Raw genomic sequence first — 21,167 nt, forward strand, 5'->3', positions numbered from 1 at the left:
TAGACAATTAAAAACATTATTCCCCAGCATCAGTATAACATTCAATAATTTAATTGTTCTGGAATAACTAATATGGAAAGGCACACTTATCAGATTGCTCACCCCCTCTGATGGAACATTGATTACATTTTAGGGGGTTGTGAAATCCCTAAAAAAAATTACTTTTAGGACACGCAGGAATTTAGGGACTAAAAAGGCTACAAGACTGCAGTTGTCGCACTCTGCAGGTGCAGTTGCTAACCAGCTTACAGTAAATGAGGTAATGTAAAAAGGCATTCATGTTGCAAGGAGTACACAATCACATGCAAGGGCAATTAATGAAAACACTTTGAGGCTTGCATATGATTTGATGATGGAAATCAGCAGAGCTTCTGCTCATTTACTAAAGCACTGGAACAAATGCACTTGTAGAGTGCACATGCATTTTGCAAAGTGCAACATATATTTGCTTTAGACAAATCAACACCACAGAACATTCCAGCAAATTTTAACGAGGGTGGGGGTGGGGGGGTTGTGAAATCTAGATAATTGCTCATTAGCAGCACACTATTTGGAGTGAGTTTAGGTGGGGGGGGGGGGGGTTGTGAAATCTAGATAATTGCTCATTAGCAGCACACTATTTGGAGTGAGTTTAGGTGGGGGGGGGGGGGGTTGTGAAATCTAGATAATTGCTCATTAGCAGCACACTATTTGGAGTGAGTTTAGGTGGGGGGGGGGGGGGTTGTGAAATCTAGATAATTGCTCATTAGCAGCACACTATTTGGAGTGAGTTTAGGTGGGGGGGGGGGGGTTTGTGAAATCTAGATAATTGCTCATTAGCAGCACACTAAATACACTCAAACAAAATACATTCCAAATGAGTAGACTAGGTGGATATGTTCCCATCACTTCATGCTGGGAAGGTTATTGAAGGAAAATATACATGCATGACAAAAAATAACAGGAAAAAAATCCAGCATGTGTGAGGATAAAAAGGGGACATTCACACTATATTGCAATGATGGTAAGTAGTGTTTGAAGCAAGAAATACATTATATTATCAAAGATTACATAAAAGAACATGTGATGCTAATAAAGAAAAATATCTTACCTTAATATAGTCCTTCTGCAGGACCTGTATGATGGCAGAACAGGTCTCTGGGATAATGATCCCCAGAGCCTGGGGGGAGATGCCTGTCGAGAACTTAAGGTCCTGCAGGCTTCTCCCTGTGGCCAAATACCGCAAGGTAGCGACCAGCCTCTGCTCCGGAGTGATGGCTTGCCTCATGCAGGTATCCTGCCTGCTGATATAGGGGGTCAGCAAAGCCAACAAACGGTCAAAAACGGGGTCCGTCATCCGGAGAAAGTTCCTGAAATCCTCAGGATTATTCTCACGGATCTCACGGAGCAAAGGCATGTGACAGAACTGGTCACGCTGAAGCAACCAATTCTTGGTCCATGAACTCCTCCTCGCCCTGTTCATGGACTGGTCTTGGGCTGAAGAATAAACTACAGCACCAAGCACATACAATGCACGAGCTCTACGACGAGTACGTACAGGTAACATGGCTTCAAAACGGTCGGCTGGTCAGAACGCACTAAACAGAACGCACTGAAGAACAGCAAGGCCTGTGAAGAACGACCTGAAAATCAGGAACGAGCGGCCAATAAAACAAAGATTTCTCAATGCCAACTGACCAAACGCACTGAAAAGCAGATACAAACCTCACAAGCACAGACTGAACAACAGTTAAAACGAACTGAAAAATACGAGTCTCACAAGCGCGAATCGTCTCTCACCAAACTTCTACTAACACGAGATAAACACGAGATTAGCAGAAGGAGCCCAAAGGGTGTCGTACGGGCTATTGAACTTCCGTTTTATAGTCTCGTCGGACTTGGTGTACGTCACCGCGTACTAGGCTGTCGTACTTTTGTGTGGTCGTGTGTGTGTAAGTCCGTTCGTAAGAAAGTCTGCCGCAAGTCCGCCGAAGGTACGTCGGAAGTCTGTCGGACAGGCTGTCGGACTTTTGTAGACGAAAAGTCCGACCGTGTGTACGCGGCATAAGAGCAACAACTAGAACCCTGGTCACTGAGAACAAATTCTTTATTTTAAACCTACCAGTTGGCAACCCCTGACTCGGAGGCATTATCCCAATCTTCCCAGTGACCTAACCTTTTACCTCCTCCAGGTTAACCCTCATAGCCTGAAAGTACCAACATCAATCCCCATCCTTCCATGGATGGGTACTAGCAAAACCCCCATCTGATGGATGGGTACCATAAAACAACCCCCCATCCCCTGGATGGGTACCACATGTTTCAACTTGTAACATAACTTATCCTATTCCAGGAAACCAAAAACTGCCACAGCACGAAAGGGGTAATCCCTTACCCTTGTGCCAACCGCCACACCCTCAGGCCCCTCTGGATCCCTTCTTGCAGACCTAACGACCATAAATCCATCCCCACCTCGTTAAGATGCACACTGTCACTGCGTAAATACCTCCAGGTATCCACCTCCAGCTCTCTATGGCGAATGGCTAATCCCCCGTTCTTTATAAAGAACCTGCTCACTTCTTTGACCTTTATCCTGGCCCTCTCCACCTTTTTAACTGACCATGCCCAACGCCATGACAACCGTCCTACCATATCAGACCAGACTAACACCATCTTGGGATAAGCTGCACGTAAACGCAAAAAATCACACTTAATATCCCTAATAAGGTCCCTCATGGACCTGGCTCCCATGTCATTCCCACCCGCATGTAATACCAAAACATCAGGGGCCCTATCAAGGCGAGAGACTCTATGTACTTCCCCCAACACCCTGTTCCATTGCATACCTGGGACCCCAATCCACCTGATGAGCGCCTCTTGCCTGGGATCCTTAGCTGCCTGCCATTCGGCCAAATGTCAGCTCTCTTGGCCCCCCCAAAAAACATAGGAATAGCCGAGTATCCATACTAGGCCCACTTCTTGACCTGTTAACAAGAAAGAATAATACAAAACACACATAAACACATAATGCCAAACCCATAAAAGTAACATAACCAAAATATGACAACTATATTTGTACCATGTGTGGGCGGACATACAGTTTAAATCTATCCAAATCCCACCTGCCAATATGCCTGATTACCTCCTGACTCAGACCAGCCCTAGCGGCCTCTGTGGCCTCCCCAATTCTGAAGGAATGCGAAGAGAACTGTAATGGGTCACACCCCTCCCTAGCCACGCATTGTCTAAAAACCGCTATAAACTGGTATTTGGATAAAAACGCACTATCCGCATGTATTAGAAAAGACCCGTTCAATGCCGGTCTAACCTCCACAAAGGATTTAACAACCCTGACTGGGCAAATGCTCGACTCGGCAATCCTACTAAAATCAAGATACCTGCCTTTCCCTGCCTGATCAGTCTTGGACCTTCTGATCCATATTCTAACCATGTCCTGGAACAACTCCACATCTCTGTGCATAAGACCCCCTTGAATTGTCTTAGAGGGGCTGACCAGCTCACTTACTCGCAGAGCCCCAAAGAAGGCCAGCGCGAACGCTGCTTTGAATAGCACACATTCGTAAACGGATCTGCAGACCGTTTCCAGACTCAACATTAAACGTTGTAGCATTTCAAATGAGACAGAGCGCCTCCCATCCCTCTGTTTATATGTCTTCCCATAACCCTTAACTGCCTGTCATAACCAAAAATCCTTTGTGTAGTCCCGTCACCCTTGCCATTTAAAAAGAAAGGCCAAACCTGCGAATTCGCGGTCTATGGCAGCTGCCGAGATACCTTTTTCAAAACCCTCAATAATAAAATAAAGAACAGCTTTCTCCACTTCTGATGCCAAGCCCAGTTCATGCAAACAGTCAAACCAATCTTTCCATACCTTTGAGTAGGCATTCCATGTAGCCATACTCACGGATTGCTGAATCCACTTTGCTGCGGTCCCAAAGCAATGTTCCATATCCAATTGGGACAGGTGACCCCTTGTTGTTCTGCATTTGGCACCAACTGCCGAAACCTGTCCCACTGAAAACGAGACAAAGCGTCAGCCAAAGTGTTATGTGGAGATGCACAGCATAGACGAATGCATTCACTTGCAAACAGCGAAGTACTAAATGTCGCAACAACCTGACCACCGGCACGGATGCCGCAGTAAGACGGTTAACCACTTGGACCACCCCCAGATTGTCACAATTGAATCGAACCTTCAGATTTCTGAAAGACTCCCCCCAAAGTTCCATAGCCACGACAATTGGGAACAGCTCTAATAGAACCAGGTTCTTCAAGAACCCTGACTCTTGCCATGTCGAAGGCCATCTGGTGGCACACCATTGTCCCTTAAAGAAAGCCCCAAACCCGGTGGAGCCAGCCGCATCCGTGAATAATTCCAAATCATGGTTGCTGATGGGATCCCACATCCAAAGAGCCCGTCCATTGAAGGATTCTAAGAAAACCTGCCAAACCCGTAAATCTTCCCTATGCTCTCTAGTAAGACTCACGAAATGTGTTGGCGCCATGATTCCAGCAGTAGCGGCAGCCAGCCGCCGGCAAAAAATCCTTCCCATTGGGATCATTCGGCAAGCGAAGTTCAGCTTACCCAGTAAAGATTGGAGTTGGCGTAGCTGCAGTTTCCTAACCCCAATGGTCCCGCGCACTTCCTCTTTCAGCTTCATCAATTTGTCCATCGGAAGCCTGCATTCCATCGTCATCGAATCTATCTCAATTCCCAGAAACGTGATAGTCACAGCTGGACCCTCCGTTTTCTCCAGGGCTAGCGGCACCCCAAATCTTTCCGCTAAATGTTGCAATGTCCCCAACAGCACTGCACATATATTAGAACCTGCCAGGCCAACACATAAAAAAATATCCAAATAATAAATGACCGAGTTGATACCCGCAACATTGCGAACAGCCCATTCCAAGAATGAGCTGAACGTCTCGAAAAGAGCACATGATATGGAGCATCCCATTGGCAGGCACCGGTCCACATAGTAAGCCCCTTCCCACTTAGAGCCCAGCAGTCTAAAACTGTCTGGATGTACAGGCAGTAGCCGGAAAGCTGATTTGATATCTGACTTCGCCATTAAGAACCCCTGTCAGTACTTCCGAACCCATGCCACCGCTGCATCAAAAGATGTGTACGTTACTGCACATTCTTCCGGTGCAATTGAGTAATTGACAGACCCTCCTTTAGGAAAAGAGAGGTGGTGTATGAGTCTAAACTTGTTAGGCTCTTTCTTGGGTACCACACCCAATAGGGAAACCACCAACTCTGGGATCGGCACCTCTTGAAAAGGGCCAGCCATGCGCCCTAACAAAACCTCCTTCCCCAATTTTTCAGAAACTACCGTTGAATGCATCAGTGCTGACCTTAGATTCTTAGCCTCTGGCGGAACCGTCGCCAGAGAACAAGGAATCCTAAAACCATTCGTAAAGCCTGCTTCCAACATAGCAACCGCTGCCCAGTCTGGGTATCTACTGAGGAAAGGAAGCATCCTTTCCACCCGCACCGGAGTCCTCCCTCTTACCCGAAGCGTCTCCGGCGTGACCCTTTCCCTTTTTAAAACATTTGGACAGTGCATGAGATCCCCTGCAGCCTGAGCACAAGTGTTTGAAGCGGCAGTTGAAGCCAAATCTGCAGGAGCCCTCGTTGAACTGCCAGCAGTAGCCCCATCTCTTCTCGGTCGGTTGTCCTGGAGCTGCTGAACCTCCGACCCCTGCCTGAAAAAAACTGCTTAGGGGCCCTCACCACCGTCATCAACCTCATCCACAGGCTGATGTCCTTATGATCCCAGCGCAGATTCGGTCTTACTGCCATCCGCTGACGAAATTGTTCATCGTAGCGTAGCCAAGCCATGCCGCCATATGTCCTGTGGGCCTCGCTAATAGCTTCCAGATACACGAACAGCACAGAACAATTCTCGGGTGCCTTCTCACCTACTACACTTGCCAAGATAGCGAATGCCTTCAGCCAGTTGGAAAATGTACGCGGAATTAAGCGATACCTCCGCTTTTCTTCATCCTCCTTCTTGCCCTCAACCGGTTTAAACCTATCTAGATAGAATTTTTCCAATGGCAACAACGTGAAAATTTCCACGTATTCGCCCTCCCATATTTTTTCTTTTATCTCTGCTTTCAAATGAGCCCCCAACGGGCCCTCAAAGCAGACATAGACTTCACTTCTCGCTGCGTCTGCCAATCTAACTGAATCTGCCTTTTTGTCGCTTGGCTTCCCTTGATCCCCAAAGTCATAGCCACTGCTGTCGGACTGGGAGACACCCCAACTGCTGCAACAGCCGCCAAAGGCGTAACTGGTATGTCGCCCGCGACTGGTGTGGCGGCCCCCGTCTGTGGGGGAGTGTGCTCCGTTGTCCAAGCCCTGGCCGGACCGCTTCCTGTCCCTAATTCCACGTGTGCTACCAGTTCCTTCAGCTCTGTTAACAGCTCATGCAAGCCTTCATTCCCTAACTGGGCTACCACGGCTGGCGGTGGAGCTGGAATGTTCTCAGCCCCCCGGACCTGGCTGCTCCCCCCCAACCCTGAATATCCCCTCTGTTTACCCCACCCCAACAAGTTATGCAATAAGATTGTAACAGGATTTGCAGAATCACACTCACCGGGCTGCCCCGGACTGAGCCCAACAGTCGCCACTCCTGGAACCACCGTCGCCTGATGTCCCTGGTCTTCACCTCCGTCCAACCCGGACAGCTCTCCTTCTGAGCGATCGTCTCTGTTTTCCATCCTGCTGATCACCTGCTGCACCCCAGATGCAGACGCTCTGGTTGCCGAGAGCCTGCGGTGCTGTGAACGACCACCTCTCCCTTGATCACCGCCAGACCCGTTGGATGCCCCCTGGGATGGACTCCTGCGCCTACTAATTCGCGGGGTGCGTGTCATCAGTCCACTACCTCCACTCCCATTGGCCCTTGTGCTTCTCGCTGACCCTCTCCCGAATTGTGATGGACTACTGGCCAACTCATGTTCGACTCGAACATTGGCTGTTTGCAAGTTCTCCGAACAGCGAACAATTTGGGGTGTTCACGGCAAATTCGAATGCCGCGGAACACCCTTTAAAAGTCTATGGGAGAAATCAAAAGTGCTAATTTTAAAGGCTTATATGCAAGTTATTGTCATAAAAAGTGTTTGGGGACCTGGGTCATGGATCAATGCAAAAAAAAAGTTTTAAAAAGGGCCGTTTTTTCAGGAGCAGTGATTTTAATAATGCTTAAAGTCAAACAATAAAAGTGTAATATCCCTTTAAATTTCGTAGCTGGGGGGTGTCTATAGTATGCCTGTAAAGAGGCGCATGTTTCCAATGTTTAGAACAGTCTGACAGCAAAATGACATTTCAAAGGAAAAAAAGGCATTTAAAACTACTCGTGGCTATTGCATTGCCGGTCCGACAATACACATAAAAGTTCATTGATAAAAAACGGCATGGGAATTCCCCACAGGGGAACCCCGAACCAAAATTAAAAAAAAAAAAAAAATGACGTGGGGGTCCTCCTAAATTCTATACCAGGCCCTTCAGGTCTGGTATGGATTTTAAGGGGAACCCCGTGCCACAATTAAAAAAAAAAACAAAAAACATTGTGGGGTCCCCTCAAAAATCCATACCAGACCCTTATCCAAGCATGCAACCTGCCAGGCTGCAGGAAAAGAGGAGGGGACGAGAGAGCGCCCCCCCTCCTGAACTGTACCAGGCCACATGCCCTCAACATTGGGAGGGTGCTTTGGGGTAGCCCCCCAAAACACCTTGTCCCCATGTTGATGAGGACAAGGGCCTCATCCCTACAACCCTGGCCGGTGGTTGTGGAGGTCTGCGGGTGGAGGGCTTATCGGAATCTGGAAGCCCCCTTTAACAAGGGGGCCCCCAGATCCCGCCCCCCCCGTGTGAAATGGTAAGGGGGTACAAAAGTACCCCTACCATTTCACTAAAAAACTGTCAAAAATGACAAGAGACAGTTTTTGACAATTCCTTTATTTAAATGCTTCTTCTTTCTTCTATCTTCCTTCATCTTCTTCTTCTTCTTCTTCTTCTCGTTCTTCTGGCTCTTCTGGTTCTTCCTCTGGTGTTCTCTCCCAGCATCTCCTCCGTGGCGTCTTCTATCATCTTCTCCTCGGGCCACTCCACACCCATGGCATGGGGGGAGGCTCCCGCTCTTCTCTTCATCTTCTTCTCTTCTTCATCTTCTTCTCCGGGCCGCTCTGCATCCATGCTGGCATGGTGGGAGGCTCCCGCTGTGTGACGCGTCTCCTCTTCTGACGGTTCTTAAATAACGGGGGGGGGGGGCCACCCAGTGACCCTGCCCCCTCTGACGCACGGGACATGACGGGACTTCCCTGTGGCATTCCCCGTGACGTCACAGGGAAGTCCCGTCAAGTCACCGTGCGTCAGAGGGGGCGGGGTCACTGGGTGGCCCCGCCCCCCGTTATTTAAGAACTATCAGAAGAGGAGACGCGTCACACAGCGGGAGCCTCCCTCCATGCCACCATGGGTGCGGCGCGGCCTGGAGAATGAGATGAAGAAGAGATGAAGAGAAGAGCGGGAGCCTCCCCCCATGCCATGGATGCGGAGCGGCCCGAGGAGAAGAAGATAGAAGACGCTGCGGAGGAGATGCTGGACGAGAACACCGGAGGAAGAACCAGGAGAGCCAGAAGAACCAGAAGAAGAAGATGAAGGAAGATAGAAGAAAGAAGAAAGAAGAAGCATTTAAATAAAGGAATTGTCAAAAGCTGTCTCTTGTCATTTTTAACATTCTTGACAGTGTTTTAGTGAAATGGTAGGGGTACTTTTGTACCCCCTTACCATTTCACACAGGGGGGGCCGGGATCTGGGGGTCCCCTTGTTAAAGGGGGCTTCCAGATTCCGATAAGCCCCATGCCCGCAGACCTCCACAACCACCGGCCAGGGTTGTGGGGATGAGGCCCTTGTCCTCATCAACATCGGGACAAGGTGTTTTGGGGGGCTACCCCAAAGCACCCTCCCAATGTTGAGGGCATGTGGCCTGGTACGGTTCAGGAGGGGGGGCGCTCTCTCATCCCCCCCTCTTTTCCTGCGGCCTGCCAGGTTGCGTGCTCGGATAAGGGTCTGGTATGGATTTTTGGGGGGACCCCACGCCGGTTTTTTTTTTTTTTAATTTTGGCGCGGGGTTCCCCTTAAAATCCATACCAGAGGTCTGTATGGAATTTAGGGGGACCCCCACGTCATTTTTTTTTTTTAAATTTTGGCCGGGGTTCCCCTGTGGGGAATTCCCATGCCGTTTTTATCAATGAACTTCTGTGTATTGTCGGACCGGCAATGCAATAGCTGCGAGTTCTTTGAAATGTCATTTTGCTGTCAGACTGTTCTAAACACGGGAAACATGCGTCCCTTTACAGGCATACTATAGACACCCCCCAGCTATGAAATTTAAAGGGATATTACACTTTTATTGTTTGACTTTATTGTTTAACATTATTAAAATAACTGCTCCTGAAAAAACGTCCGTTTTTAAAACTTTTTTTTGCATTGATCCATGTCCCCTGGGGGCAGGACCCAGGTCCCCAAACACTTTTTATGACAATAACTTGCATATAAGCCTTTAAAATTAGCACTTTTGATTATTCATGTTCGTGTCCCATAGACTTTAACGGTGTTCGAACGAACTTTTTTCCTGTTCGCATGTTCTGGTGCGAACCGAACAGGGGGGTGTTCAGCTCATCCCTACTCCCCAGCTTTCCCAGCCAGCCAGTCACCCTGCCCAGCCAGCCAACCAATCACCCCCCCTCGACGCCCGCTCAGTCACTGCTCCCCCCGTTGCTCACCCGCCGCCCACCTGCCTCTGCACTTACTCCATCCAGGTCGCGGCTTCCCCCCTGCCTAGTCCCAGCGATCGCTTCTCCTCCTGGCTAATCAGGATTTAGGACCCACTCAGGACCCAATCGGGTCTTAAGACTCCTGGCCAATCAGGTCTCAGGACCTGCTTCCTATTTGGCCGGGAGGAGAAACAGGAGGTCATTAGCAAATATTATTCGCTAATGTCACACAACTGGGTGTGCTCTGGGTGCAGTTCTCTGCGCCCTATGTCCACCCTTCTTGAAGCCGATTAAAGCCTCTCGCTCTAATCATGTGCTTCTTTAAAAAAAAAAATAAATAAATAAATAAAAAAAAACACATTGGAATCTATGTGTCTGGTGCCCTGCATGTAGATTAGGGCTGGACCCATGGATTAGGGATTTAAACCAATGACCCTAGTGCTGCTAGGCAGAAGAGCTAACCACTTAGCTACTGTGCTGCCTAAGTACTTGAATCAACTTTTTTGGAATCCCCAGCCTAGCAACACCTAGGAGAGGGTGGGGCAAACCAAGGAATCAATCAAGTGTGCTACATTCAAATGGCAAGGAATATGCTGACGGGGGAGAGAGCAGCATGAGCAGGAAGGTGGCTTGCTGCTGTCCTTCACTGTTTTTCCTGTCTGGGGGTATGGAGGTGTAGAGAGGAGTGAAATCACCAGCCTATCTGTTTAGCAAGGCCTTGTAAATCTCAAGACTGGATGAACAGAAATACAAATGCTTTGGCTTTTAAACAGTTTATACATGTTTGTATGTTTTTGGACAGTCTACGATCTAATACAAGTACCTACAAAAGACTAATGTATGTGAAAAAAGTTAGCAGAAATGTAAAATGGAGACTACAAAGGGTAATGGACAACTTTGCAACGTGCATGTCCATGTCTGCAGTAGGACTGCTGGATCATAGCTGAAAGTAAGTATTAGCTCAGACTGTTGGAAGGACAACAGCATGTAATGTAAAGTACTGTGAACAATATATACTGTATGCATTATTCCTTTCTATCCAGCAGGTGGCACTGCAGTGTGTATCTATGGTAATGTGATCAGAGGAAGTGTTCTCTCTAAGTGTGTGTAGTTGTATGCTCCTTGTTCCAGTTTCCTGTCTCGATGATGTAAGACTTTTGCCCTTTACACACGACCAGTTTTGCCGTCGGAGTAAACTCCGAAGGTTTCTCCGACGGAATTCCATTCAAGCGGTCTTGCCTACACACAGTCAAACCAAAGTCCGATCGTCAAGAACGCAGTGACGTACAACCAGTACAAACCGTACAACGGGACTAGAAAAAGGAAGTTCAATAGCCAGTAGCCAATAGCTTCTGTCTCGTACTTGCTTCAGAGCATGTATTGTTTTTGGTCCGTCGGAACAGCATACAGACGAGCGGTTTTCCCGATAGGAATTGGTTCCGTTGGAAATATTTAGAACATGTTCTATTTCTAGGTCCATCAGAAATTTCTAAAAAAAAAAAAAAAAAAAAAAAAGTCAGATGAGACACACACACGATCGGAATATACGATGAAAAGCTTCCGTCGGACTTTTTCTGTCGGACAATCCTCTTGTGTGTACGTGGCATTATTCTGATATTCCTCCATGACAGTAAATGTATCTACTCCAAGAAGCTTCCAGCGCATGATTTCAATACTCTGCACAACACAGACTACCTGCACTTGGAAAGTGGGCTGGCTTTATTAAAGGACAAGCTGTCTTTTAAAGCATGACCTTTACATTGCTGGAATTCCCACTTAATCTAAACCTATACAAAGGCAAATATATCATCCTTTATCTACAAAAAAAGCAGAAAAGTCATACGGTAGATACAAAATATGACTGATGCTATTAGTAGATGCTGTTTTTGGCTGCTTTGAGAATAGTTACACGTTCCAGCGAGATTTATCTTTTAGTAGTAAACTTTAAAGAGAAAAAAATGCCCATTATTATTTTTATATTGCAGGATCTATATGGCGCTAACAGTTTGCACAGTGTCAAAATAAAGGTGACAGTAAAGTCACAATACAGTTCAAAGCAGGGCTATTCAGAGGGCCCTGCTCATGAAACCTTACAATCTAAAGGGAGAGGCAAGTGATACAAAAGTTAGTAACTGTGAGAGGATGACTTGAAATATTAAATAAAATAATTTTTAGGCAGAGGTGCTAAAGCTTCCCAAAAGAGGTGAGATTTCAAGGCTCATCTGAAAGTGAACAGGATAGGAGATTGCCAAATGGATTGGGCTAGGGAGCTCCAGAGGAAAGGAGAGGCTGTGGAGAATTCCTGGAGAAAAACATGGGAGGAAGTAACAAGAGAGCTAGAGAGCAATATAGAGAAAGGGGAGATAAGGAAGCTAGTCTTGAGGGTCTCTGCCACATCCTGAAGCCTAATGTAAAGAGAGAGAAATGCCCCAAAAGGGATACTATGGGCAGAAAACCAACACAGGATCAAAGTATGGTAAATAGAAAAACAGATAAAAAATATAAATTGTATTCAATATACAAAAATGACAAATACCATTACTAAAAGCATTGGATAGAAAATGAAGAACAGGAGTATTGCACAATATTACACGCTGCAGCAAAAACCACTTCTGAAAACTGGGAAACAGAGACCAGAAATGGCTGCATGAGGAGCCAACATGTTTCAGAGAGCATAAAAAAATAAATTTCCTTTCATGACACTATATTTCCTTCTTCAAATAAAGCGTGCTGTTGTGTTTCTAACAGAAATAGAAAACATATATGCATATAATAGGTACTGATTCCATACTTGTAATAATTAATCTGGCATTATCCAGAAAGACAGACATAAAAAGCATGTATCATTTACAATGGTACTCACAATAAACGCATGTTCCTCTGCAATGACAATGACAAGATACACAGCATTATTGATGAGAGATGAACTCCCACATCCAAAAGTCCACTAGGTTCATTTATCAAGTTGGAATAACCCAGATAGGATTAACTTTTTACTGCCCACTTGGGTGCAAAATGAGTGGGACATGCGTCAAAACATAACTTGGAGAGACAGGTGAGCTGGACCCCGAGAGAGTGGAGCGGTAAGTCAGAGCTCACAGGAACGGCCAAGAAGATAAGGAGGATGCGAATCTAGCAAATAAAAAAATATATACATGCGTGTCACCAGTATATGTGTATATTCCTGCCAAATGAAAATATAGTATAGGTGCAGATATAGGCTTGTTAACAGATAGTACCCAGAGTAGGAGTGAATATGTAATTTCAATGTGGATGGTAAAATACCAAAACACATAGTAATAGGTAAGAAACAAAAAAGGAAAAGAGGAGAAAGAAAAGGGAGAGACATAGAACAAAAGAAAAAGAAGAGAAAGAAAGAAAAGGAAAGAAAAAAAGAGAAAGAAAAATACAGTGTTGTTTCTACCTCTTAATGAACTAGCCTCTCATGTTCCTGCAGGAGTGATGTTCATCTGGGCTGTGTAGCAGTGCTGTGCTGCACTCACCTGAATTTAAATAGCTCCCAAAGTGGGGCTGGTGGTATGGCAACAGCCAATCGACTGAGTGTTGACCAAATAAGGGTCATAGGTAAAGCATGGCCTAGCAATTAGGCCTATTATATATAGATAAATGCAGCACTGGCACGCTCTAGAAATATATATATGAATATCTGTGATACAACACATAAACAAAAAAAGGTGAAAAGGAATATTAATAAAGATAATATAAGTGACCAAAAGAGATTGGAATAAAAAATGTTGCAGCTGCTGCATGAAAAGTGCTAGACCTCAACATGTGACATACAAATACATGCAGCGCCGGCAACCAAGACACACCCGAAAAAACATACACAAGTGCACAAAGCCAACACCCAGGACGTGCGGCCGCGGCCAAACACAACAAAAACACAATGATGACAAGCGCTGAAAAAAATGGGCGAAGAAAACCCGAACAAAGTGCGTAGACTCCCCGAGGGAGGTCCCACCAATCAGCGACGGCAGACTCCCAGCCCAAACAGGACAAACACACACAGCCACCTGGAATGCCACAGCCTCCAAGGACAAACCAAATGGAAGCCGGACCGCCACAAGCAAGATGGGCACCCGGGGACAAGAAGACGCCACACCCCACCAAAAAAACAAAGAGAGGAAGGCACGGCGAAGCACCGCAGGGCAGACCAACAGGCGTGCACGGCAGCGCCACCCACAAGCCGAGAAGCGCAAGCAGGCACCCAGAACGCCCCCATGGCCGCCGGTGAGATTTAAAGGCTCATCTGAAAGTGAACAGAATAAGAGATTGCCAAATGGATTGGGCGAGGGAGCTCCAGAGGAAAGGAGAGGCTGTGGAGATTTCCTGGAGAAAAACATGGGAGTAATTAACAAAGGAGCTAGAGAGCAGGACTTGGGAGGAGTAAAGAGGATGATTTGGTTATTATTTTAAGATGAGGCTGGTGATTTAGCTTGGGTCAGATTTGTGGATGGCTTTGTGTGATGTTGTTAGTATTTTGAATTTTATGCAATGGTGAAGCCAGTGGAGGGATTGGATTAGAGAGTTGAAGGGAGCAGTTGGTAAGGTTGATGGGCCTGGCAACAGTATACATGATAGAATGAAGTAGAGATAGCCTTCGTAAAGGTGGGCTAGTAAGGAGGGGATTAAGATGGTGTGGTGTCATTTGTTATAAAGGGCAGAATCTTGCAAATGTTGCAGAGAAGATTTGGTCAGATATTAAATGTGGGGCAGAAAGAAGGAGATTACAGGATTACACCCAGCACTCTGGCGTGAGTAGCAGGAATAACTGCACTGCTGTTGATCTTGAAGGAGAAATTGGGGGAGTAGTCTTTCAAATACATATTTAAGCCTCTAATCAATGTAAAGGATAAGCTCACCTTCAGAAACATGATACACATTTCACCCATTTTTTGGGTGGAACATGTAACATGTTCCCACTAAGGACGGGCCAAAGGTTCGGACTGAGTGAACATTGGCTGTTCGGAAGTTCTCAGAACAACCGAATTAAAAGGTGGTTCGACTGTTTGTTTGGCCCACCGAATGAACACAATGCACTCCGCTGCCACACAGTGCATTGAAAGCCCTGATTGGCTGAAGCAATGAAGCTTTGCCCAATCAGGGCACAGAGCACTGTCAGAGCCATGATTGGACACTGTCATGATGACTGTATCCAATCATGGCTCATTGCTCTTAATCCTGCCCCACACGATAATAGAACAGGGCTCTGTTCAGTGCTATTAGACAGTTAGTGTGTTATAGTGTTCTATTCTAATTCTATTGTCATCAGTTTAGTGTGCATCTAGGGATAGTTCAGTGTGAGTGTAGTGCGACCATTCATCTTTACATTAGTGTAAATGTAGGGATGGTGCAGTCATTGTGAGTGTAGTGACAGTTTAAATTGTATATTTCATTACGTTACTGCAAGTTTAGTGCCATATAGTTCTGTGCGTTACTGCATGTTTAGCGCCATAAAGTTCTGTGCGTTACTGCAAGTTTAACCACTTCACGCAAAACAACGTACCTGTATGTGAGTACTTTGGCGCTAAATACCGGGGTTATGACAGCAGCTAGCTGCCATAACCCCGGTATTTTCGGGAACGTCGTGTATTTCACTTTAGGATAAAAGTGGTCTCTGTGGCGGATTCACTGCAAGATGACTTTTATCAGTGGCGGGAGAGGAGCCCACCCCCCTCCTGCTGTGCTCCAGTCGTCTCCGCTGCTTACTGGACCCGCTGGTAGCGGTCGAGACGATGGCGTCCTTTCGCGTAGATCCCTGGCTGCTGACTGAGGGGAAGATGGCCCCCACTCGGCTCCATAGCATGGGAGGGTGGAAGCGACGTCAAATGTCACTTCCGCCCATAGCTCTTAAAGGAGAATTTTTTTTTTTCAAGTGTTATTTTTTTTTATTGCATTTTAGTGTAAATATGAAATCTGAGGTCTTTTTGACCCCAGATTTCATATTTAAGAGGGCCTGCCATGCTTTTTTTCTATTACAAGGGATGTTTACATTCCTTGTAATAGGAATAAAAGTGACCCAAAAAATGTTTTTTAAAAAGACAGTGTCAAAATAAAAAATTAAAAGTAAAATACTTTTTTTTTTTTTTTTTTAAACCCGCAGAAGTGAACGCATATGTGAGTAGCGCCCACATATGAAAACGGTGTTCAAACTACACATGTGAGGTATCGCCGTGATCGTTAGAGTGAGAGCAATAATTCTAGCCCTAGAACTTCTCTGTAAAAACTGGTAAACTGTGGACATTTTTAAACATCGCCTATGGAGATTTTTAAGTGTAAAAGTTTGTTGCCATTGCATGAGCGGGCGCAATTTTGAAGCGTGACATGTTGGGTATCAATTTACTTGGCATAACATTATCTTTCACAATATAAAAAAAATTGGGCTAACTTTACTGTTGTCTTATTTTTTAATTTAAAAAAGTGTATTTACAGTAATGCTATATATTTCATTGCATTACTGCAAGTTTAACTCCATATAGTTCTGTGCGTTACTGCAAGTTTAACGCCATGTATTTAATTGCATTACAGGAAGTTTAACGCTGTATAGTTTTGTGTGTTACTGCACGTTTGACGCAGTATATTGCAGTATGTTTTAGTGTATTCGTGGAGTGTGTCTGTGTAGTGAATACTCAAGTTGAAGTGCACCAAACACCACTTTACATTGACGTACACATTTACACATCTTTATTACATTTTTTTAATAAGCACCCCCCACTCCCCCATCATGTCTGGGAGGACAACAAGGAGAGGCAGACGCTCCCATGGCAATGTAAGGGGGCCAGCAACGTATGTGTCCACAGGCAAAGGTGGGGGTGGTCAGTCCTCAGGCAGGGCATAATTTCCTCTGTTTAGTGGTGCTGCCAGGGCTATTCAGCCAAAGCATATAGAGAAGTGGTGGACTGGTTTACTAAACTGTCCTCATCCCGTTACCCAAGCAGAGACTGGTGCGGAGTCCCCTGCAGCTGCCACAGTGGTAAAACCTGCCTCCTTGTCCACAGCTATTCCTGCTATAGCCCCTGCATCAGGTATGGAGAAGTCAGCGGAGTTATTTGAACACAGCGCCAGCCACTTGCTCCTTGACGATGCACAGCCATTACTCGATTCAGATGTTGGTTCTGACTTTGAAGTTGAGGAAGGCAGGAACATGAGCCTACAAAGAGGGGAGAACACTGGTACACAAATTGGCAGTCATGTTCCCCCCGCTGCAGCGTATTGCCAAGTTGTCTCCAGTGATAATGAGGATGGAGGAGATAATGGTGATGAGTTTACTAACTTGACTCGGGTGGCAGATGAGGAAAGTGAGGGTGAGGCACAACCCCAATGAGACAGCCATCATGGAAATGTAGAGAGCTACCACCCTATTCCATCAAATTGTCGAGCTGTTATCTCCCGGCCCACTTCCCACAACACAGCTGTCTGGGCCTTTTTTAGTACATGCGCAGCTGATTACACTGTTATTTGCAAACCTTGTCTAAAGCGCATCAAGAGTGGCAAAAACACCAACTATTTGGGTACCACATGCTTGACAAGGCATTTAAACTCCCACCACTCAGCCCGTTGGCAAGAGCACCTAAAAGCCACACAAAAGGGGCAGAAATCTGTCCCTAGTCCTTACTCATCTCATTCTGTCTCCGCTATACCTCATGACTAGGGATGAGCTTCAAGTTCGAGTCGAACTCATGTTCGACTTGAACATCGGCTGTTCTCCAGTTCGCCGAACAGCGAACAATTTGGGGTGTTCGCGGCAAATTCGAAAGCTGCGGAACACCCTTTAAAAGTCTATGGGAGAAATCAAAAGTGCTAATTTTAAAGGCTTATATGCATGGTATTGTCATAAAAAGTGTTTGGGGACCTGGGTCCCGCCCCAGGGGACATGGATCAATGCAAAAAAAGTTTTAAAAACGGCCGTTTTTTCGGGAGCAGTGATTTTAATAATGCTTAAAGTGAAACAATAAAAGTGTAATATTCCTTTAAATTTCATACCTGGGCGGTGTCTATAGTATGCCTGTAAAGGGGCGCATGTTTCCCGTGTTTAGAACAGTCTGGACAGCAAAATGACATTTCAAAGGAAAAAAAGGCATTTAAAACGACTCGCAGCTATTAATGAATTGCCGGTCTGACAATACACATAAAAGTTCATTGATAAAAACGGCATGGGAATTCCCCACAGGGGAACCCCAAACCAAATTAAAAAGAAAAAAATGGCGTGGGGTCCCCCCAAAAATCCATACCAGACCCTTATCCGAGCACGCAACCTGGCAGGCTGCAGGAAAAGAGGGGGGACGAGAGAGCGCCCTCCCTCCTGAACTGTACCAGGCCACATGCCCTCAACATTGGGAGGGTGCTTTGGGATAGCCCCCCAAAGCACCTTGTCCCCATGTTGATGGGGACAAGGGCCTCATCCCCACAACCCTTGCCCGGTGGTTGTGGGGGTCTGCGGGCGGGGGGCTTATTGGAATCTGGAAGCCCCCTTTAACAGGGGGACCCCCAGATCCCGGCCCTCCCCCCTGTGTGAAATGGTAATGGGGTACAAAAGTACCCCTACCATTTCACAAAAAAAGTGTCAAAAATGCTAAAAATGACAAGAGACAGTTTTTGACAATTCCTTTATTTAAATGCTTCTTCTTTCTTCTATCCTCTTTCTTCTATCTTCCTTCGGTTTCTTCCTGCATCTTCTTCTTCTGGTTCTTCCTCCGGTGTTCTCGTCCAGCATCTTCCTCCATGGCGTGTTCTTCCCTTCTTCTTCTTGGGCCACTCCACATCCACCATGATGGGAGGGTTCCGCTGTGTGACGCTTCTCATCTTCTGACGGTTCTTAAATAACGGAGGGCGGGGCCACATCACAGGGAAGTCCCCGTCAAGTCCCCGTGCATCAGAGGGGGCGGGGACACCAGGTGGCCCCGCCCTCCATTATTTAAGAACCGTCAGAAGAGGAGAAGAGTCACACAGCAGGAGCCTTTTTGTGAAATGGTAGGGGCACTTTTGTACCCCCTTACCATTTCACATGGGGGGAGGGCCAGGATCTGGGGGTCCCCTTGTTAAAGGAGTCTTCCAGATTCTGATAAGACCCCCGCCCGCAGACCCCCACAACCACTGGGCAAGGGTTGTGGGGATGAGGCTACCCCAAAGCACCCTCCCAATGTTGAGAACATGTGGCCTGGTACGGTTCAGGAGGGGGGGGCGCTCTCTCGTCCCCCCCTCTTTTAAGGGTCTGGTATGGATTTTTGGGGGGACCCCACACCATTTTTTTTAAATTTTGGCGCGGGGTTCCCCTTAAAATCAATATCAGACCTGAAGGGCCTGGTATGGAATTTAGGGGGACCCCCACGTCATTTTTTTTTTAAATTTTGGTTCGGGGTTCCCCTGTGGGGAATACCCATGCCGTTTTTATCAATTAACTTTTATGTGTATTGTCGGACCGGCAATTGATTAATAGCCGCAAGTAGTTTTAAAAGACTTTTTTTCCTTTGAAATGTCATTTTGCTGTCAGACTGTTCTAAACACGGGAAACATGCTCCCCTTTACAGGCATACTATAGACACCCCCCAGGTATGAAATTTAAAGGAATATTACACTTTTATTGTTTCACTTTAAGCATTATTAAAATCACTGCTCAAGAAAAAATGGCCGTTTTTAAAACTTTTTTTTGCATTGATCCGTGTCTCCTGGGGCAGGACCCAGGTCCCCAAACCATTTTTTTTTACAATAACTTGCATATAAGCCTTTAAAATTAGCACTTTTGATTATTCATGTTTGTGTCCCATATGACAGGGATAATGGTATAACGCAGGATGTCCCAGGTCCTTGCAGCACATCTGCCAGTAGCACACCACCAGCTATAGACTATAGCCGGCAAAATTTTTTTCTCTGACCCATCTGCTGCAGCGAAAAAAAAAAATACAGTCCTTGCCACCCACATGCCCAGTGTCTAAAGCATGCAAGCATGTCAAAGCTGCTGGCTCTACAACTTCTGCCTTTCTGCCTGGTGGATTATGCCCTCTTCCGTGAATTTGCAGCATGTGCTGTACCACAATGCCAGGTTCCCAGTCGCTATTTCTTTTCTCATAAGGCCATTTCATCTCTCTACCATCACATGGAAGGCAATGTTGTGGCATAGTTGGGCAAGGCAGTCAGCTGCAAAGTCTATGTTACTGCTGACACGTGGTCCAGCAAGCATGGGCAGGGACCATATATTTTATTTACAGCACACTGGGTAACTCTGCTTGCAACTCGAAAGGATGCAGGACAGGGCTTGTTGTGCCCCCATGTCTCCATACAGCTGCCAGATTGGTCAACTCTTCCCCCTTCTCCTCCTCCATGCCCTCCTCTGCTGAATTGTCTTATGAACCTCAAGTACCTCCTAAGTGTTAAAAAGGCTATTCAATGAGTCAGGCTAAAAGGTGTCATGCAGTGCTTCAGCTGGTGTTTCTAGGGGACAGGAACCACACTGGAGCAGAGATTCTTTCAGCTCTGCGGGGACAGGCCCAGAGGTGGTTCACACCACGCCAGCTGGAGCCATGAATGGTGGTGTCCGATAATGGCACAAACCTCCTGCCCGCTCTTAGACAAAGAAAGTTGACACGTGCCATACCTGGCACATGTCCTCAATTTGGTGGTGCAGCATTTCCTAAATAGGTAGGGTCGGAATATCTACTAAAGCAGGCCAGAAGAGTGTGTAGCCATTTTAGGTGGTCATACACAGCCAGTGCTCGGTTGGCTGAAATTTAGTGAGAATTTCACCTGCCCGTAAACCGCCTGATTTGTGACATGCCCACCAGGTGGAACTCGACTTTGGCAATGCTACAGCGGCTGCCCATGCAGCAGAGGGCTGTCAACGAGTACCTGTATGGCACAATGACAGGCTCAGGCCGGCTTGGCTTTTTTTCCCCATGCCAGTAGCTGCTCATAAAGGATGCATGCACTGTACCGTCTTCATTTTAGGAGGCCACAAGGATGGTGAGCTGTGACAATGCATGCATCAGTGACACAATCCCTGTTGTGTTCTTGCTGGAGCAGACTCTGCGTGGCATTATGGACAGGGAACTCGAGGCAGAGCAGTGGGGCGAAGAGGAGGACTTTCTTTCCTCTCAAGGCCCACTTTATGCAGACACCATTGTTTCTATGCCACAGAACACACAAGAAGAGAGAGAGAGGAGGAGGATTATGGTAGTTTTGGAGGCATTGAAGCAGAGGAAGACATGCGTCAAACAGTAAGAGATGGTTTTCTATCCGCAGGACCCTTGGGAGTAGTACGTGGCTGGGAGGAGGCAGTTCCAGATTCTTTAATCCTCAGTGACCCCGAGGAGTCTGCTTCTCATGCCTCTGCAAATTTGCAGTGCATAGGCTTCCTCATGCTTCAA

Source organism: Aquarana catesbeiana, linkage group LG02, assembly GCF_042186555.1.
Source record: "Aquarana catesbeiana isolate 2022-GZ linkage group LG02, ASM4218655v1, whole genome shotgun sequence".
Classification (NCBI taxonomy): domain Eukaryota; kingdom Metazoa; phylum Chordata; class Amphibia; order Anura; family Ranidae; genus Aquarana; species Aquarana catesbeiana.